This window comes from Zosterops lateralis (genome assembly GCF_965231275.1).
Source record: "Zosterops lateralis genome assembly, chromosome: 4".
NCBI lineage: Eukaryota > Metazoa > Chordata > Aves > Passeriformes > Zosteropidae > Zosterops > Zosterops lateralis.
In genome coordinates, this window is record NC_139765.1 from 6,752,489 (window position 1) to 6,772,558 (window position 20,070).

At 40.3% G+C, this 20,070-nt stretch overlaps 2 long non-coding RNA genes across 2 annotated transcripts in view; one reads left to right on the top strand and one right to left on the bottom strand.

The window, feature by feature from the left end:
- LOC310908587 overlaps positions 1-17,451 on the bottom strand; it is a 94,740-nt gene extending 77,289 nt beyond the window's left edge. The window contains exon 1 of the long non-coding RNA XR_014589881.1: positions 17,355-17,451. This is a non-coding gene — a long non-coding RNA (uncharacterized lncRNA). The remainder of the gene's footprint in view (positions 1-17,354) is intronic.
- Positions 1-20,070, top strand: part of LOC310908585 — a 230,063-nt gene that overhangs the window by 137,028 nt on the left and 72,965 nt on the right. The window lies entirely within an intron of this gene.

Sequence of the window (20,070 nt, forward strand, 5' to 3'; positions counted from 1 at the left end):
TGTTACCCAAATTCCCAAACACAGACAAAGGAGAGCACATCCACTCCCTGCAGCACTCGGACACTGCCCAGTGTGGGGCTGGCCTTTGGCTGTGTAGGGCACAGCAGATCCCTTCCCACACCCTCCAGAAGCCTTTGGGCATCAACTCTGTGACTCCAGGCTTTCCTATCACTCCTCAACCTTCCTTGAAACTCAGGCCACCAGCCCAGCAATGCTAAAAGCTGAGAGGGGAGGAGAGGGGAGGGGAGAGAGAGGGAGAGGGAGATGAAGAAGGAGAAGGAGAGGAGAAGGAGAGGAGAAGGAGAGGAGGAGAGGAGAAAACTCCTGCAGTCAGGTCCATGATTCTGACAGCTCTCCTGTCTCCCACTGCATGCCAAGATGAGAAATCAAAAGAACCCTTTCAACACTGGCAAGAAGCCATAATGGGATCTCTAAGACTTAACTTTCTGCAAAAACAGAAATAACTTCTACTTATATCCAGAAATCCAGGGCCTCTCAGATAATTTACCTTTCCCAGGCAAACACAAATAAATATAGACAATACAAACTGTCTACAAAAGAATGTTCAGAGGTCTTGGGAGAATCTTCTTTCTGTTCTTTGCTGTTCCTTGAAACAGCATAACTGACTTTTTTTTGAGCTACATCATTTTGCCTCTTTTGAGGAAAAGAAATCAAGCCTTTTCTCCTACAAATAATTTTAAAGTTGCTTCATTAACGTAAACTTGAGAACTAAGAAAACAAAAAAGTCAAAGTAACAGAACATTCCAGGCAGTTTATTAAATAAAATACAGCAGCACCTCTTGGGTGCTGGAAGCGTTCATGCTTCAGCCTGATGCCTTTACAGCAGCCCCGTCATATGTTAATGATTACATATATTCATTCACTACCAAAAATAGTTTCCTCTAGAATTATGCACAAAGAACATTTGTCCACAGTGAATTTCAAGCTTGGCTAGTCTGCTTGGGTTACAGTTACTCCTAATTTTACAGTGGCAAAAATCCAGAAGTCTACTTTGTGCTAGCAGTTTATCTTTTATGTCAGAATACATTCTCCAGTAATTCGAAAGTTGGGAAAGCAGCAGCACCTAAAAACTGAGATCTTTACTGATGGAGTTATCACAATACACAGATTACCATAACAAAATCCCAATTATCTTATCTGGAAAAGCATTTCTCTCTCTCTCCTTCACCCCCCCCTGCTTCTCCTCTAATTTTGGTCTCCTTGGGAAACCACAAGTAGGATCTTCCTGATCACTTTCACATGCCTTAAAGAATCAGTACGTGCTATCAAGAATGAAACATTTGCAAGCTTAGTTTACAAGTTACAAAACCAGTAGAAAAGGAAACAACCAACAAAAAATATGTATATTTTTAATATGTCCACTGTCCTACAAAATATGAGTGCTGGAGTGGTGGGGGAAAGCTGCTGCTTTTTCCAAGTACAGACATGAATTACTTAAAGTGTAAAACATTTTACGTATATTTTAAAAGTTAGCCACATAGAAGCCTCTTGAAGATTTCTCCTGTGCTGCTTTGAAGCCATCTATTCTCCCCCTCCCCCCTCCTTTTTTTTTTGGATTCAGAGAAAAATTGCTCCATTCCTGCTTGGAATCCAAAGGAGAACAGGAAGTAACGTCTGAGCTCCATAGAGATTCATTTTTATTTGCTTACAGGACGTGGCGGATTCAAAAACTGGCTTCATTTTCCAGTATCCTTAAAGGACCTGACTCTTTTTTTTTTTCTTTTTGGCAGGGAGCACGGTTGGAACTTCAAGTTCAGCCAAAATAGACAATAAAACAGTAAGAAGGCATAATGCCAAAAATGCAAAGGCAGCAGCGTCCAGAGCATAATTCCACCCTTTTTTCTCTCCCCCCCCACCAATGATTTACAGAGGAAAACGTAAAAAAACAGAAAACCTTCTTTGTCCTAGAATGAACTCATATTTTAACAGCCTACAAACATCTCAGACCCACTGGAGGCAAGCTAAAGAATGATATTGCTCATTTAAGATGACAGATTTTTTTTTTAATCCATATGTTTTATTGTTTTGTTCTTTTGAATATTCTACTTTGTTCTCCTTCTTGGGAGAAAACATTTGTATGAAGTAACAACATGTGGAATCTCTCACACAACACAATATGAAATTTGGTTCAAGAGTAGCCTCTTTTTTTTTTTTTCCTTCCTAGTTCATGATAGGCAATTTTAGACATTAGTCTCACTGAAGTATGCCTGTGTTAGCCTCTAAGCCAAAACAGTCGCAATTAATTTAAAAAAATCTCATTTGCTGTAGTAAAAATGGTTTTTTTTTCTTTTCGGGAGGGTCTAAGCTGCAAATAATGCCACAAAAAATGATGTGCAAGGACCAACAAATAAGTAAAGCTCCTTTGTGAGGATATGTGCAAATGTTTCCTCACGTTTTCAACAGGAAGCTCGGCAGGATGAGTCTGGGGGAAGGTCTGGAAACTGTATAGCAAAATTGGAGGGAAAGACAAAAATAGATTTTAAAGAGGATATTGTCTTCCTTACTGCATTAATCGTTGTTTGGAATTAGAAGCTAACTATTCAGTGTTTCCTTTCCATCGTATAAAATTGAACCTATATAATTTGCAGAAAATATCCAGAAGCCACACAATGCCCTCTATTTATTAAAAAGAGTCAAAGAACTACCTCTGTGGAAGCTTATGTCTAACTTGGAAACCAAAAAATGGCAGAGAAGAGGCGAGTTCCTTTAAGTAAGAAGTGCAAAGTGCACCTGAAAAATATTAACTTTTTCCTTCTAAAGAGAGGAAAGAAAAAATAACTATAGCACATGCATTAAAAACAATTAAACTGTTAGTTGAAGACAAAAGGGTAGACTTTCTGGCAGGGTGCAAAGTATTTTTGCAAATTTGTGAGGCCAAACACTAGAAATGTGTGTGACTGTGAGGAAAAAGACAGAAAAGCCCATCAAATCACCAAGAATTTAAACAGATGGTTCTCTGAGGAACTGTGTTATGACATCACTTTGAAACAGGTAAGGCAAAATGGCAAAGCAAACTGAGCTGGGGAAAATACAGTTCTTCCAGCAGGATTAGTAGGAGACAATACAATCAGCAGCAGAGGGGTAAAAGGAAGAAAACCCAGCTTGTGAGATAAGTTTCATGGCTGTGACTTTTCAGCTTGCCCCATTCAGAGAAGAAAATGCAGCAGGTACAGTAAGTTTAAACATAAAGCAGATGGCATCTGCACAAACTTCTGCTGATCCTGGAAAGGGAAAAAGGCAAAACAAAATCCCACAAAAACTTCACACCCCATGCAGACAATCAGGAAAATAGACCCGGAAAGGATGAAATCATTGGCTGCTACAGACTCTTTACCAAATCCCTGCAATTTTAAAATGATGAATGATAGTTTGCCTATTTGAATGCTCCAATAAACAAGAATTTGCATGAGAGATGTATCTTGCTTACTGTCATGTCAAAAACCAAATGCCATTACTAGAGCAAAGACCACACAGCACTTTGGATTAAAGTGGCCTTCTAAAAGGAAAAAAAAAAAAAACAAACCAAAAAAACCCAAACAAACAAACAAACAAAAAAAAAACAAACCAAAAAGCCAAACAAGAACTCCCCAAAAAACACAATGTAAGATAACAATATAGCTGCTAAAATATATATCCACTAGGATGCCTATGTTTCTAGAGGAAAAATTAGGTTTTTGATTATGGATGGTCTGGACAGAAAGCTCAACTTCATCTGAATCATTATGTCTCTTGTGCAAATTCAATTTCCAGCCCACTTTTTATCCATCCTATACAGGAAGTCCAGCTTGCTGGCTGGCTGAAGGGACCTGCAGGGGTGTGTTAGGAAAATCCAATAAGCAGCACAATTCCTGACTGCTCCAGCATCTCTGCCTGTGACACCTGGACACTTCTTGGGCTCAGTGCTGCCCTGACCAACATGCACTGATTTGAGGCAATTCCCAGCTGTTTTGCATCCATTTAACTCCAACCACAAGGCTGATTCATTGTACAAAAGAGAGCAAATACGAGCAGTTTAAATCTTGAAGCACTTTCTGTGTGATTTTTTTTTTTTTTTAAATTGGCAACTTATATCCCAAACTTCACTCAAAACTGAACTCTGCTTTACCCCACGGCTAAATAGGTCAGTCTGCAGTTCTGGCCTGACATCATCCACCAGAAACAACCACCACCATTTGTAAAACAAAATTAGTGTGACTCCTCAGGACAATACAAATCCAGCACAGCAGATGCACTGGGGCATTTTAGAGTGGAACAATGTTGTTGCAATATGCCCCAATGATATGAATATCTTTTGGGTCTGTAATTGCAAATGATGATTACATGCAAAGAACCTGGAGATGGGTGCTTAATGTCAGGGCTGTTTGTAAGTTCAGGTTTGGTGTTGATTGCAGGTGAGGTGGGGAACAGTGTTTGGTTTAGGTTTTATTTTCAGGCTCTTTTTCTTTGTTTTGCTGATTTCTTATGTATGTACAAACTCGAGTGTGAAGGACAGCACACTGAAATCTGTCCACTGCTTCTGCAGTGACGTCAGGTGGAAGGGCTCATCTAAATTCCAGGAGCAGCCAAGTACAAAGGGAGCTGATTTTAGAGCTGAATAATTTTCACTCTAACAGGAATTACTCAGCATCACCAGAGATCCTGTGCATGTTTATTTACTGGTACCATGTTCTCTGCTAACGACCCAAGAGGAAAAAAAGCCCATCCCCACATGCTCTTTATCAGCCTCAGGAACACACTGTTCAAACGATAGCAGAATGGTTAAGTGGCCTAGTGGGCCTACAACCAAGAGAGAGAGAGAGCTGAGACCAGGGGAACGGGAACCAAGCCAATTGTCTAGACAGCAGGCAAAAAACCATGCCGGCTAAATTTAATCAGCTGCCTCCTTTACTTTGTAAAGTGAATGGGTAGATTAGAGACAGGGTGACACGTAATTTGTGATTGAAATTGCTTGTTTAATCATAATTTAAAAGGAGATGAACTTATCCCAGTTCCATATCCATCATTCTTATGTGTACACATAAACCAAGAGCCATCTTCACAATAAACAGCAACTGGTGAAAGCCTCCAGCCTCATCAGTGGCTCTGTGCTCTCTGTATCTTTATAGATTCTTTTGCTGATCTCCTCACTTGCCTTTACAAGAGAAAAAGAAGCCCTTTTTCAAGCTGCCATAAGTTTTCTGCTCTTCACAGAGGGTCTTTCAAGATTCAGACTGGCAGCTTCTTTCTTGAGAAGGGGCAAAGTTGGGAAAGGACAAATAACATGATTTATAACATCTTCTGACTCGGATCCATTGGCCAGACTGTGGCACAGAACAGCTGGCAGGACAGTGAACAATAGTTCTTATTAGAAATCTCCTATTTAAACCCAGTAACTATATCCAAAATTTGATCCAAAGCCCATAGAGGAAACATTAGGGGAGATGGGGGACAGGCATGGGGAGAAATCTTCCTTTGGTGGCAAAGATGTCTGTGAGTCTTAACACCCAATTTAACCTTGCTCTAAAATTTAAGGTGGAATTTGTGATTACAGACCTCATGCAGTACATCACTAGTGGGATAGAAAACAGAAAAGAAGGAACATTAGAAACATCCACAACTAAAGCAGAAAACTATCAATCCCAAAATGGTGTTAATGTAATTTCTGAAGTTGCAGCTCTCACCACCATTTCTGTCATAAATGACTGAGATTTGAGAAAAAGCAAAATGAGTTGGTAAGATTATCTCTAGTCACTTTTAATCTGTAACACAACCACTGAAAATCCCAGTGGAAATTTTAATGAACATCTGAATATTAACCAATACTGTGGTTTAAAGTTTCAGCTCCTCACATACTTTGATTATGTTGCTTATGGCAGCAAAAATAATTCTCAAGCAACAGAATTGACAAAGTTTTGCTCAAATCTACTTTAAAAAGTATTCAAATGAAATATTTAATGCTGAAATAGTCAACCTTGTGAAAGCAATAACTCTCTTTGATTTGGGCTTTGGTTTTTTTTAAAGAAAAGGTCAAATTACTTTATATTACTTTCTCAAGCTGAAGTAAAATAATGTATTATGACCCTTTTTAAAAACAGAGAATGGTTTCAAAGAACATCCAGTGTGAGGATATTGTAAAAAGTTAAAAGCTTTACACTTCTTTTAATCTAAAAGAGAATCACTAAAATATATTTAGAATAAATTTAAAATATATTTAGATTAAAAAGAGTAAATCCATAGAAATGGTGGACAGTGCTTTCTGAGACACTCTGGTGAGTTACAATAAGCTTATTCATTCCAACAGCAATAGCTAAAATGCAGAATTTACACAGAAAACATATTCAAAGTTCATAATCACAAGCATTGATGTTAAAAGTCCTATCTCCTGCCCTTAGACTCAGAGAACATATACACACCATAAAATTCACACTGCAGTTCAAATAACCCCTATTTCACATGATGTCAGAAGTGACAGACCAAGTTATTTATAGGCTTTTGATCATGTCTGTAAAAAACCAAACAAACTCAAAAGAAATTGCATCTGATTTACAGATAATCATGATCAAAGAGATTATATTTAAGTGAATGGCTCTGATCACAGCAGGTTCCCATAATCACCTCACAGTATAAAATACTGAAAAATAAACACTTTCCTGCTCACCAAAGGAAAGCATGGATATAATTTGTTAAATCAACATCTTACCTCTTAAAAATGTCTGCTAACACATAACTACAATATGCCGATAACAACAAACACATATATCTCTTCTTTAGGGACACACAGAAACACCCACACTTTAATTTTTTTAATAGGTGCAACTATTTAAAGGGAAAAAACAAACAAACAAACAAAAAAACCAAAAAAAACCCCAACAAAACTGAGAAGAATCCGCAAGTGAACCTATATGGATAGATATCAATAGATCACTACTGGGTGCACCTATAAAATACAACACTGCAGATGATTTTCAGTCAATTTGGAAGATTTCTATTATCTTCCACATCAAGGTTGCTTGAGGTTCCATGCACCTGAATGAAAGCACACCAGCACAGAAGGATACAGCACTAGAAGAAAGACAGGCTTAGTGTAAAAAAATTAAAAATAATTTAAAAATAAAAAAATATAAAAATAAAAATCCCATATTTGCACTAGGCAAGATCCTGTTTCTCAGTGCCCTGCAGAGCTGCTGTGACTGTGTCATCTCTCAGGAACAGAAAATGGTGGGTAAACCAAACCACTACAAGGTACAGATAATCAGGGCTTTATTTCAGTCCATATTCAAAGCATGTAGGATCTAAAATACAGCCCTCAAAGAGGATGGATTTCAGCCTTTCTTTACTGCTTTAGATATACAGAAGAACAGGCAGAAGGCACATGCTGTGAGCCCTGAAACTGTGAAACAAGATGAAGATGGAAGACAAAATTCATATGTTCATGAGAGAGCAAACACCTAGTCTAGCAACTTTCTGATATCTATAAATGCATACAATAGAAAAAATGATAAAAAATATAAGGAAGAGGATATAAAGCAATACAAGTGACCTGGTATAGCAAACTGGCACGTATTTGATTGCAGGGTTAAAAGTTAAATGAACAGACACATCCTGGCAAAAATCCAGCTCCTAACAGAACACAAACCTCGTAAGATCTGAGTTCTGGTTTTGATTTCAAACCCATGAACTTGAAGTGGATTTGAAATCACGCAAAACACTCTCACCCATTGCTATTCATAAGAGGAAAGACAGACAAACAAGCTCTTATTGGGGCACAGATCACCCTGTGGCTGCCCAGCCTGAGGCTGGCAGAGCAGAGCCTGTGCATCCCTGCTTGGAGACGGCACAAAAGGAGTGACCTGCAGCTGGCAGTGCCCCTCCTGGGACTGCTGAGCGACCCAAAAGCTCTCTTTTGTCTGGGCTTTGCTGCTGCTGTTGTTGCTAAGTTTACAAGAAAAGGTTTCTATTCAAGGAAGCAAAGAAGGGGGGACTGGACTGGGGAACCTCCTGCAGCATTTCAATGGCCTGGCTGGGGCTGTACCCACACACAGCAGTGATGTCACAGTGCCCATGGGCTGAAAAAAACAGGAGAAAAACCTGCAGAGATCAGCAGAAACTTAGAGGCAACCAGGTGTAACCGAGAAAAGGAAAGAGCATTCGAGGCACACTGACACTTCTTTTTCACAGCTGCAGAGAAGCTGCTGTGTCTGCAATCTCACTTGCTTTTTCCAGTCTCAGGCACACAGCACAAACTTTTTTTTTTTTTTTTTTTTTTTTTTTTTAATATGTAAAAATTAATTTATGTTTGAAAATCCAGAACAGCCTTCAAAATTGAATGGTAAAGCACCCTGCTAGCTCTGACTCTGACACTTGTGCAACAACCACACCGTTTTTCCTTGAGATAACTCACCTTTCACCTGAAAGGGCATATCCTAATCCTGTCCTAAGAGAATGTGTTACCACCATACCTGACTTGGAATTAACTGTGAAAAGGAGACAGGACAAAGATACTGCTGCAGCTGGAACATGCTATAATCTCATGTTTTGTGTTATCCATACCTGGTCCCTTGGTATTGGAATATTTGGGAGGTTTAGGCTGGATATCACGGAAAGGTTCTTCCCCCAGAGGGTGTTGGGCACTGAACAGGCTCCCCAGGGAATGGCCATAGCCCCAAGGCTGCCAGGAAAGTTTGGACAAAGCTCTCAGGGATGCACAGGGTGGGATTGAGGGGTGTCTGTTCAGGGCCAGGAGTTGGACTGGATGATCCTGTTGGGTCCCTCAGGATTCTAGGAACACTGCTCCCCTCTCTGGAACCACCAGTGCTCTGAGTAAAGCAACAGCTCAGACTGGTTCCTGCCGTCAGCAGAGAATACCAGAACTGTTAGTGACAAAGAGGAGCAAGAAACTCATTCTTCAGCTTTTTCTCCTTTCCAGCAAGTTCACTCAGAGCAAATTCTTTGGCAAAAAAAGTTAACAAAAAGATCCAAGAAATCAAACATAAATCTGGTAATCTGCCGAGAGGGGAAGAGCGGAGGGAAGAAAACTGGCAGGCTTTATTATTAAGCACACTTTGTGTTATCCAACAGATCCAAGAGTAACATACAGCAACTGGACTCTGTACAAGAAATCTATTATACTGCCTGCTCTCCAGTCAAGTATATTGCTGATTTCAGAAATATCAGAATGCCTAACTCTGGATGCCTCAGGAATAAACAAGAATTAATTTGTATTCTATTATGCTTGAGACAGACCAAGTCAAAATTTTTCCATGAAAGCTTTTCCTCAGCAATGAACCAGGTTTTCAATAGAGCCTTTTTTTTTTTTTTTTTCTTCTTTTTGTGAAAAGTATCTGCTTTTGGCCTGAGATGCAACCCAGCTAGGAAACTGGGACCCTGGAGCAAGTAAGCTTATTTTTATAATGAAAACCTGCAGTTTTCAGTTTTTCATTTTTAAGCTGTAATTCTCTTTGGTGGGAACCTTTTTCTGGTGAGACCTCTTTTTTTTGGGCATTTACATGCAGGGAATCCCTTTAGATTCCACAATACTGGTACATTTTAGATTTTAGAGGAATGAAACATTCTTTTTTTTTTTTTTCAGTTTTAGTTTTCCTTTAAGTAGAACTTGAAGGAAAATACTGATTACATGAGATCACAGTCTATTCTGACCTTGATCAGAGTTAGGGATCCTTAGGACTTGTAGATCTGCAAAAGTAGTCCCTGACCTTCCTGTTTGGATAGATTATATTAAAATAAAGAATAAATATTAACATGGCCTAATTGCTCCACTTCTAAAGTCAAGAAAATCTTATATTAAGGCCTTCTAGCCTGAAAAGCTTCTTTGTGTAATTTTTAAAAGCCTACTTTTCACTATTTCATCAGGGAACAAGTGCTCCCAGACAGAAATCACAGTACCAATCTATAATCAGGGCGACGTGTTTATGGAAAAAGTGATAAATCCCTGAAAAAAAGCTGAATATAACTGAAGTGCTCCACAAACACTTTTGTAGCAAAATCAGTGAAATAACTTAGAACCAAATTGTTTTAGACTTGATTAAAAAAAAAATAAAATCAGTGGCTGGGAAATCTGCATTCAAAAGTTTTATTTTCTTTTAAACCTTTTTACTCAAAGCAGGCCATGTTAAATTCAACAACAAGGTTTTTAAAGCAATGGTTACCTATTTTTCTACATTTTTAATGGAATAATCTGTCCTTAAGTGCAAGAGAGTCTGGAAAATTACAAATATTTAGATTCATATTCTCCCTTGGAGAATACTTTCAAGGCACTGATCAATAAATTCTTAAGATTAAGAACTACATTAATAATAAGCCCTTTCTATCTGTTATTACACATAATTTCTCTTTATACACAGAGAGCATAAAGATTTTTCTTTTTCTCTCTCCCTTCCCCAAACTTACAAATCAGCAAGTCTGGTCACAGTAACAAGTGCAAAACAGTGACTGAACCTGTGCAGTGTGCCTGATATTTGGATTAGAGCATTAATTCTGCTAGTTAGCTGCAGCAGTGCACTCTAAAGATACTTTTCAGATTGAGTCAATAGTTTTGTGCTATTATATATATAGTCACAATGCCTTGATTGGATTTCTTTTAAGAAATCTGCAATCTTATTCTGTGAGACAGCACTGATTAATTTCAAAAAGACTCATACAAGCAGGTCTGCTTGGCTGTGCTACAGGAATCAGAACCTAGAGTGCCAGTGAGTGCTACCTATTCAGGGTAATATGCCTTATGTATAATTAAAAATGGATAACCACACTGGCTCCATAGACAGGAAACTTTTCCAAATGCCTTTTCTGTCCCACAAAACCCATCTGTGGGTTTCCAGATTTGCAGTTGAGTACTAACAGGGATGCATGAGCAATTCACTTCTAGTGGAAGAAAAAGAATTAAGCATCTTTTTGACTCCATACCTACTAATGAAGGTGAATGCCATCCTGCACAGCAGAGGATTCCTTAAGGCATCACTTCTACATCATAAAACATGTATACAATTAAAACTGTGCAGAAACTGGAGAATTAGAACATCAGGTAGCAACTCTATTTCATATCTCATAAAAGCATCAAATGTTCTAGCAAAACCTACAAAGACCTAATATCAGGTAAAACCCCAACTTTTTCAGTCTTCTCCAACCTCCTCCAGTACAGCACTAATCTTAGGGGAACAACAAGAAGAATTTAAATTTGAACAATACAGAAGTCAAATGAGAGAGCAAAACATTCAGATTTATAACTGATGGTCATTCTAATTGAAAAAAAATAAACATATTATTTTTCCCTCATTTATTTTAGGAGAGGTACAATACATTGCAAACATCTCTCCTGGAGAAGTAAAAAAATTAGGACTGACATACAAATATTTCATAGGGAAAGAGTTGGGTGCAGGGGAGTGACCAACATACAGCTCAGAAGGCAAAGCCATTAAATCCAGCTTACAAGAATCATGTGTCTGGAATTAAAAGTATAGCATTTCAGCATGTTTTTACTAGAGAGAAAAAAAAAAATTCTCAACTCTCCCTCACTTTTCCAAGCATTGAAAAAGTATACCATAGAAGATGTTGAGAAACACTATAGAACACTGTTAGAATTGCAATGTGTGCAGTTTGTGATGAAAGCCTGTGTCATGTTCATTAGACACCACTCAAAGTGTCACATTTTCCTGCCTTTGTCCTTCACACTTCACTATCACAGGGAAGTGGACAAACAAGTTTACATGTAGACATTATTCCATACAGCTCCAGTGCATGTTTTGGTGCAGCATTTGGTGCCCAGCACATGCTCCCGAAAGACCTTCTTGCCACCCCCAGGAACTTCTCCATCTCCATTTCATTTATTAATCTACCAACTTGTGGGTAGAGACCAGCTAAAGAAAATACAGTTCTAACTTTCCTTACATGCCAGCAAAATAAGTAACAGTGCTATCTGCTACTTCAGCATCTTAAAGTTGTTTTAACACTTCTGAAAGGTTACAGAATGAGAGCAAAACCAGAGAAGCTGTATTTCAGTAGGCACAGTGTATTCCTGAGAAGCCAACACACCCTCAGCTTCCATATCCATTTCAACACTTCAACACTTCTGTGGTTCCAAAGCAAAAAAAGGTGCCTGGGAATGGAGTAGCTGTACCGACTTTATCTCTCTTTGTAGGCTTCTCCCCAGTGTCACCAGAAGGGTATAGATAACTCCATTTCTGTCCAAGCTATCCAAGCAGAGGGCAGCCTTCACTCTTGGCACAGTATTCAAATCTGATGTTTTTATAACCTCCATGAGCTTCACTTCTCCAAAGTTATATAAATAAGACAACTGAGAGCTGGATTACAGCAGAACTTTATCAGTATATATTGTACAGCAATCATTCATTGTCATGTATCACATTCCTACTGAAAGGATTTTTTAAAGTTTAATTTAAAGGTACTATAGCAAATGAGAGGAGTCAAAACACCAAAACTAGAGTCAACTTCCACTGAGAAGGACGGGGCAAAGACTGGTAGAGAGCCATGATATACAATGAAAACAACTACTTTAAACTCATCAGAGTGACAATTCCAAAAAGTTCAGAAGAATTTTTCATGTCTTAATCCTGAAACATAGGAACATTTTATTCTAGTGTACTGTGTGGAAACCAAGCAGTATTTGTCTATCTGCACACAGAGGGGCTGAGCTAATAATGGTGCGACACCATGGCCACATATAGGCTCCAGATTGCCAACATGTGCAGGCAAGGCTTGCTTGCTGAACTCCTGAAAAGTGTCAATAAATTCCTATCCATGTTTAAATTCCACTTTCAAGACAATTTTGTTGCTGCATAAGAAAACCAGTGATAAATAAACACATGACAGGATTCAGGCTTAAATATACATTAAAATACCATTCACTATCAAAGTATTGCAAAAGAAGGACACTGTGAGTCTTCGCAATGGTAAGACTCAGCAAACTATGTCTGTCTTTTAAAAAGTCTTACTAAAACCATTTAGGCCCTCCAAGACAAGTTTGATTCAGGCTGGGGCAGGCTGGAGCAGCCACACAGAAGCTGTGTTTGCAGAATACAAGGCTGGGGGCCTTCAGCAAAGTTAAACCCAAACCAAACTAGAACAAAACTGACAGTGAGGTCAGTTGGCAAGCATGGAACTCCAAACAGTGTGGCCAAGAGCATGCTTGACCATACCCTATGTCATACCCTAAAGATAAGGTCCATTGGAAGTGCCTTTCTTTCCACCACTATGGAAAATGTTTAGTGGAAAGTCCATGAATTTTTAAAAGAAACCTTTTACATTTGTCCCAATTCACAAACTGGTACCCAGCCACATCCTGAACAAAGGTACCAACAAGTACTGCACAGAAAAATCAACACTTGCCTGATTTTCCCTCATTTACTAGAAAAAACTCTGTTTCATTCTTAATGCAAAGACAGACACTTTCTTTAGAACTAAACAAAGGGAGGCATCTGACTAATGAACAGAGCAGCAAACCAGCAGCTGGAGCTTTGGTGCACATGCCATTGTCTCAGCCCACTCCAGGCCCGTGCTCATGTCACAGGCTGCCAGCAGGTACAGGTGGCAGTGACAGGAGGCAGACTGTGCTGCCTTGTGCTCACAAACACACAGCACTAGGTGACTTCCTTTCAGTTACAAGCTAAATATTCAGTAGTGATATTCAGTAGGGACAGCTTTTTTCTCCTAAGTTTCTGTGTATTATGTTAAAATACCAGCAAACTATATTACAGAATAAAAGGAGAAATAACTATGTGAGCTGTTTGCACTTTGAAATTTAATTTATAAGTTAGAGGTTTTCCTCTTCCCTTGTCACTTTAAAGTATCTTGGACAAAAATTTAAGGTTTATTTTACTGGAAGTATTAGCAGACTAGAATTAAGAACTGTTTACAAAAGGAATCCTCCAGTCTTGCTCAGCTGCACACATCTTCTCCCTACCCTAGCAGAAATAACTTATGCTAGTAGTAATACACTTCATCAAATTTGAGCTAAAGAAATGGACTTGTAAAACAGTTATTTTATGAGAGACAAACTATTCTTTGGTAGAATTATAGTCACAAGCCACAATGGAGGTTCTGGTAGTGCTGCCATCTGATGACAAGTGACTTTTTCTAAAAAAATAAGGACACAAACCAACCAGTTCTTCTCTTACCTGAGCTGCACCTCTCAATAAACTAACAGGAAGATTCAAAGGGTTGGAGCCATAAACAGGTAGAGGGAAAACTTAATTAAAATATTAAGCCATTAAAAAACAACAAGAAAAACAATAAAAACCAAAGGGCCCTGATTTACAGCTGGAAGCAGCTCATTTCCTCCAGGGGAGTCAGCAGCAGCTGTAATTACCTGCTGCAGGGATTTACACTGGCCAGGGAACTACCACTACCTTCAGCTACTCCTGGCCCATGCACAGAGTGTTTACACCTACAGCTGGTCACTGCAGCTGATTTTCATGCCCTTTTCCACCCAGCACCCCGAGGAACTCACCTACTGCCAACAATTAGAGCTGTACAGGAGTAACTTTTTACTTAAGAAATGCATCAAAAGAGAAGGATAAGGCCAAACAGTGCTTGCACATTTGCAAGAAGTCTGAGAAACACTCATCTACCCTGTGCACTACTTTATCAGTAAAGATCTGTGTTAATTCAGACAATTTGATAGGCCTGACACTATTTTTTGAAGTTTATAAAGACCATGCTATTTTTTGAAGTTTATAAAGAACTTTCCTGCCTAGACATAACAGAGGCACAAAGTAAGTCAGGGCCAGAAATCACACAGATATTCAAACACTAATTTCAAACACAAGTTACAGAAGACTTGGGTTTCAAACTGCTTTACTTCCTTCTACCCTGATCTAGTGAAAACATTGTGCCTCTTTCCTCCAGCCATTGCTGTTTCCAAGTAAACATCCAAATCCCCAAGGTGGTATAATACAGCCACACAGGAGGTTCATGGGGCACTCCTGGAAGATTTCCCTAAGGCACACAGGTCACAGGATTAGAAAAATCATTAAGCACCTGAAAATGTGCTCTCCACCCATACTAAAGTCTGGCTTAGTTTATTGAAATGGAAAAAAGGGTTCTGGCTTGTTGTGCCACGTTTGCCATGCAGAGTGGTACATTTTCAGATGTCTGGTTATGTAATGGGGAATCCTTCTCATTGGTAAATGATAATATCCCCACCTTAACAGAATAAAAGTATGTGCAGCAGTGAGCCCCTTCTGAGGGAGTGGGTGGGTTTATGCTGTCTAGTTACACTGTAGGTCCTTTTTTCATTTATCAAGGTCTCCCTCTATACAGAGGTAGATTCTTCCTCCTCTCTGCCCACCAGAACACAGCATGAAGTTACTTATCTTCCTTAAGACTCATATTTACTTTGTAAAAAAATTTAAATATGTTTTTCTGATGCAGAATATGAAGTTAACTACACTCTCTGATTAGCCTATATTTTATTCCCCAACTCTTCAGCAAACAACTGTACTCCCAATCCCATCCTTATCCTGCATTCTTGGGGAAAAAAAAAACCCAAAAAACAAACAAACAAAAAACCCCAAAACAAAACCAAACAAAAAACCTGCCCCACCCCCCCACCCCAAACAAAAAAACACGCAAGAAGAAAAAATATTTAAAAATTACTTTTTTCAGGGGATCTCAACCATGTAGTGGGCAAAGGCATATAGCATACCCTGTGTATTTGAATATTGGTTTTTTTTTTCTATGAGTGAGGAAACCCAGTCTGATGATTTCCACTTTGTCTGGGAACTTTACATCACTTATTCACTGGAAACCAGAGCATTTAAAAGTAAGCATCAGCCACAATGATGAAAATTTTGAAAGTCTAGTCAAAAGAATAATGACCAGGTGAGTTTATTTTAAAAAACCACTGGTTACTTTCAGGTCATTTAATTTTACAACATTACCTAATGCTTTTGGAAAATATATATAATACATGTTGAAATAACAGATTTAAAAACAGGCAGTTCTCCAAGCTGTCATGGGAAAGGAAGGCACTGCATGGCCACAGCCCCTGAGCTACTGCAGGTCTCAGTCCCAAGCACCAGAGTCTACCTTCACTGACATGGACTTGGCTTTTTAAAGAGTCATTTTGTCATAAAATCCTACATGGAGACAAGGTTTCATTTAACTACCTCCTCACAAGTAGAGGGTCAGCACAGCACTGAGACTGTCCTGTGCTGGGTGTTTTGTGAAAGGAGAGCTGATGTTTAGTGGCCTTGTCTGAGACAGCTGTAGCAGGGCCAGTCTACTCAAATTAAAGGCTAAAATTATAGATAATATTGTGCTTATATGTGACCAAATCAGAGACAACGTACAAATTGAAATTAACTGAACTGTTAATGCAGCAATGTTTAACCATGAGATTCAGAAAGCACATGCAAAGCAGCCTCAGATTCCTTCTGAGTCACATTTAAGGCCTTTAAATATTTAGCACTACAGCAAAACCATTTAAAAGCTGTATGCACACGGCATAGACATCACTACTACTACTGTAAACATGAAGAGAGGTTCACCAGCACTCCACAAAGGAATCAAATATCCAGAAGTTCATGAAGTTTTATGAACTACTAAGTTGTCCTTAACTTCACATGTGTTAACTTCACATCCATTTCTCCATTACAGTGAGTAAATAAAGACTGGTCAAACAGAGAGGGATAGAAACCATAAAGGTGAGTTCAGCAATAGGTGTCAGCAGGAGCCAGGGAGAGATATCGCTAGTGAGTCCCAATGAGTATTTTTTTATTGTTGAACCTATTCTATGAGAAAGAAAAAATGGATCAAAATCAGCCTTCAAAAATGCAAGGTGAAATCCCAGTAAAGAAATTAAAAAAAAAAAAAAAAAAAAAAAAAAAAAAAAAAATAAATAAATAAATAAATAATGAATGACTCAAGAAGCAATCACTCCTACACTGCTGGCAGCTACTTGAGAGAGTTACAAATGTATCCAGATTTATTAATTCAAAGGGCTGCCTGAAGAGGGAGAGATTATGAAAAAAGTGAAATATCATTGACAATTAATTCATCTCCTTGTTCTCTCTTGCTCCCCGCCCCTACCAAGCTCAGAACCTTCTGATCCACTGATAGAACCTTAACTTAGTCACAAAGCAGGTACATCCAGAAGGAAAGGATGGATGCTGCCTATCAACTTTATCACTCCCTAAACTCCCAGTAAAGGATGCTGCACACACATCTACCCCATCCCCTGGCTTAGTCACGCACACACAGCACAGAGAGCTCCTTCACACCCTCTCGGCACCGCCGGCAAAGCCTTCCCAGGGATACCTGATGGATTCCCGGGAGAGCGGCCACAGGGACATCCCGGGAGCCCCGGGCCGGGCAAAACCCACCTGCCGTTTCACTTTTCCAGGCTCCCGACTGAGAGAGGGCTCTCCGAGATCCCTCCAGCCCCGCTCCGCCGACATCCCCCGCTTCAGGCGGCTCCAGCCTTCCCTTCCCCGCCCGGGCTGCCGCCGTCCCCCCCTCAGGCTGCGGGGGCCCCGCAGGACACGGCGCTCCCCTCCCGCCGGCACCGACCGCCCTCGCCGCCCTCCCAACCCCGCCGGGCAGAGAACCGGCCCCGCCGGCCGCCCCTGCCCGGCCCCGAGCACCTGCCCAGAGCGGGAGCCTGTGCCCGGACAGGGCTGAGCCCGGGGAGAGCCGGGGAGAGCCGGGGAGAGCCGGGGAGAGCCGGGGAGAGCCGGGGTCCCGGCCGAGGGAGGGAAACAGCGCGGGGCAGAGTCAGCCCGAGCGGAGCTCTGCGGGGACCCAGATTCCTTCTCTTCTCTTCTTCTCTTCTCTTCTCTTCTCTTCTCTTCTCTTCTCTTCTCTTCTCTTCTCTTCTCTTCTCTTCTCTTCTCTTCTCTTCTCTTCTCTTCTCTTCTCTTCTCTTCTCTTCTCTTCTCTTCTCTTCTTCTCTTCTCTTCTCTTCTCTTCTCTTCTCTTCTCTTCTCTTCTCTCCTCTCCTCTCCTCTCCTCTCCTCTCCTCTCCTCTCCTCTCCTCTCCTCTCCTCTCCTCTCCTCTCCTCTCCTCTCCTCTCCTCTCCTCTCCTCTCCTCTCCTCTCCTCTCCTCTCCTCTCCTCTCCTCTCCTCTCCTCTCCTCTCCTCTCCTCTCCTCTCCTCTCCTCTCCTCTCCTCTCCTCTCCTCTCCTCTCCTCTCCTCTCCTCTCCTCTCCTCTCCTCTCCTCTCCTCTCCTCTCCTCTCCTCTCCTCTCCTCTCCTCTCCTCTCCTCTCCTCTCCTCTCCTCTCCTCTCCTCTCCTCTCCTCTCCTCTCCTCTCCTCTCCTCTCCTCTCCTCTCCTCTCCTCTCCTCTCCTCTCCTCTCCTCTCCTCTCCTCTCCTCTCCTCTCCTCTCCTCTCCTCTCCTCTCCTCTCCTCTCCTCTCCTCTCCTCTCCTCTCCTCTCCTCTCCTCTCCTCTCCTCTCCTCTCCTCTCCTCTCCTCTCCTCTCCTCTCCTCTCCTCTCCTCTCCTCTCCTCTCCTCTCCTCTCCTCTCCTCTCCTCTCCTCTCCTCTCCTCTCCTCTCCTCTCCTCTCCTCTCCTCTCCTCTCCTCTCTTTTCCCTTCTCCCTTCTCCTTTCTCCTTTCTCTTCCTCTGTATTTTGCATGCTGAAAGAGGCTACAGAAACCTCTTTAATATATTTCCCATTAAAGTAATGGCGCCCATCTAAAAAAACCCGCAAAAATAGTGTATTTATGCAGCGCTTTTATTCCCAGAGTAGTTTACAATGCGCGGCCCTGACTTGGGGCAGTGTGTCCTGCGGTGCCGTTCCCGGACTCCAGGTATTCCCAGGATCCAGGTGTGGCTCAGTGCGTCCCCTTTTGGGAGCAGCCGCTTCGGGATAAGGGGTGGCATCGCCACAGGGATACACACTCCTTACCCAGGTGAGGTGGAGAGGTTTGGTCAGGCAGCCCTGGTCCAACTTGGGGGAAAACAAAACAAAACAAAAAACAAAAAACAAAACAAAACAACAACAACAAAAACCCCCCAAAAACCCAAAACAAACAAAAAAAACCCCAAACCAAAACAAAAAAATCCCAAAAAACCACAAAAACCCCAAAAACAAAAACAAAAACAAAAAAAAACAAACCCAAAAAACCAAAAAAACCCCCACAACCCAAAAAACCCTCCAGAAAACCAACCAAAAAAAACCCCACAAAAAACCACAAAAACAAAACCCCAAAAAACCACAAAAAACATCCCCCACAGGATTAAAGAGAAAAGAAACTACTTGATACCTCAGTTCTCAGTGCATCATATTATAATGAAATCACTCAGAGTTCCATAAAGATGTTGAGTGATAGTATTTTGCTGAGCCTTTCAATCACCTTTTGCATCCAGTCCCAAAGAGGTGAAGTGATGTACTTTGCATCTTCAACCCAACACATCTATCAATGGTTTCCCCTAAAGCTGTAAAGACTTGAGTCAGGATCCTTGGATTTGGGATGAAATCCATATAGCAATTGTTAAAAGTAATGAAACAAAAAGAAGTATTTTTTTGATATATCAATTTAGTAATCTAAGAGAAAAAAGTATTAAAGCAGAAATTTGGGGGTTTTAAAAGATCTTTCACATGCACTAAACTTCTAAAAGAACTTAACTGAAACCAGTTAGTTAAAATAAAGTAAAAAATTTAAAAGATTAAAAAAAAAAAAAAAAAAAAAAGAGCCAAAAACTTTAAAAGACTGTGGAGGTTACAGTTTATAAATTGTGCTCCAGTGGCAGCTTGCTGGTATGATATCCTTATAACTCCCTGCAGTATTCCAAACCATGATGGTCTGGGTGAAAAGCAGCTCATGCCTCCAGTAATCAAACTTCAGTCTCTGTTTTCAGTTAAATTATGTTATTTCCTACTTAATTTATTAAATAAGTAATTTATTCAACTTCTCAACTTCTGTTTTGGAGTGATCAAATGGTAGGAGTAAAATCCTTCAGTATACAGGGGAAATTTCATTCCCAATTCACAAGGCCATAGTGTTCAAGTGGGTTTAGGTATCTACATATGGGCAGAACTATATAAGCAAAGCTTTCACTTCTGACTGGGAAATACTGAAAAAACAAATATTT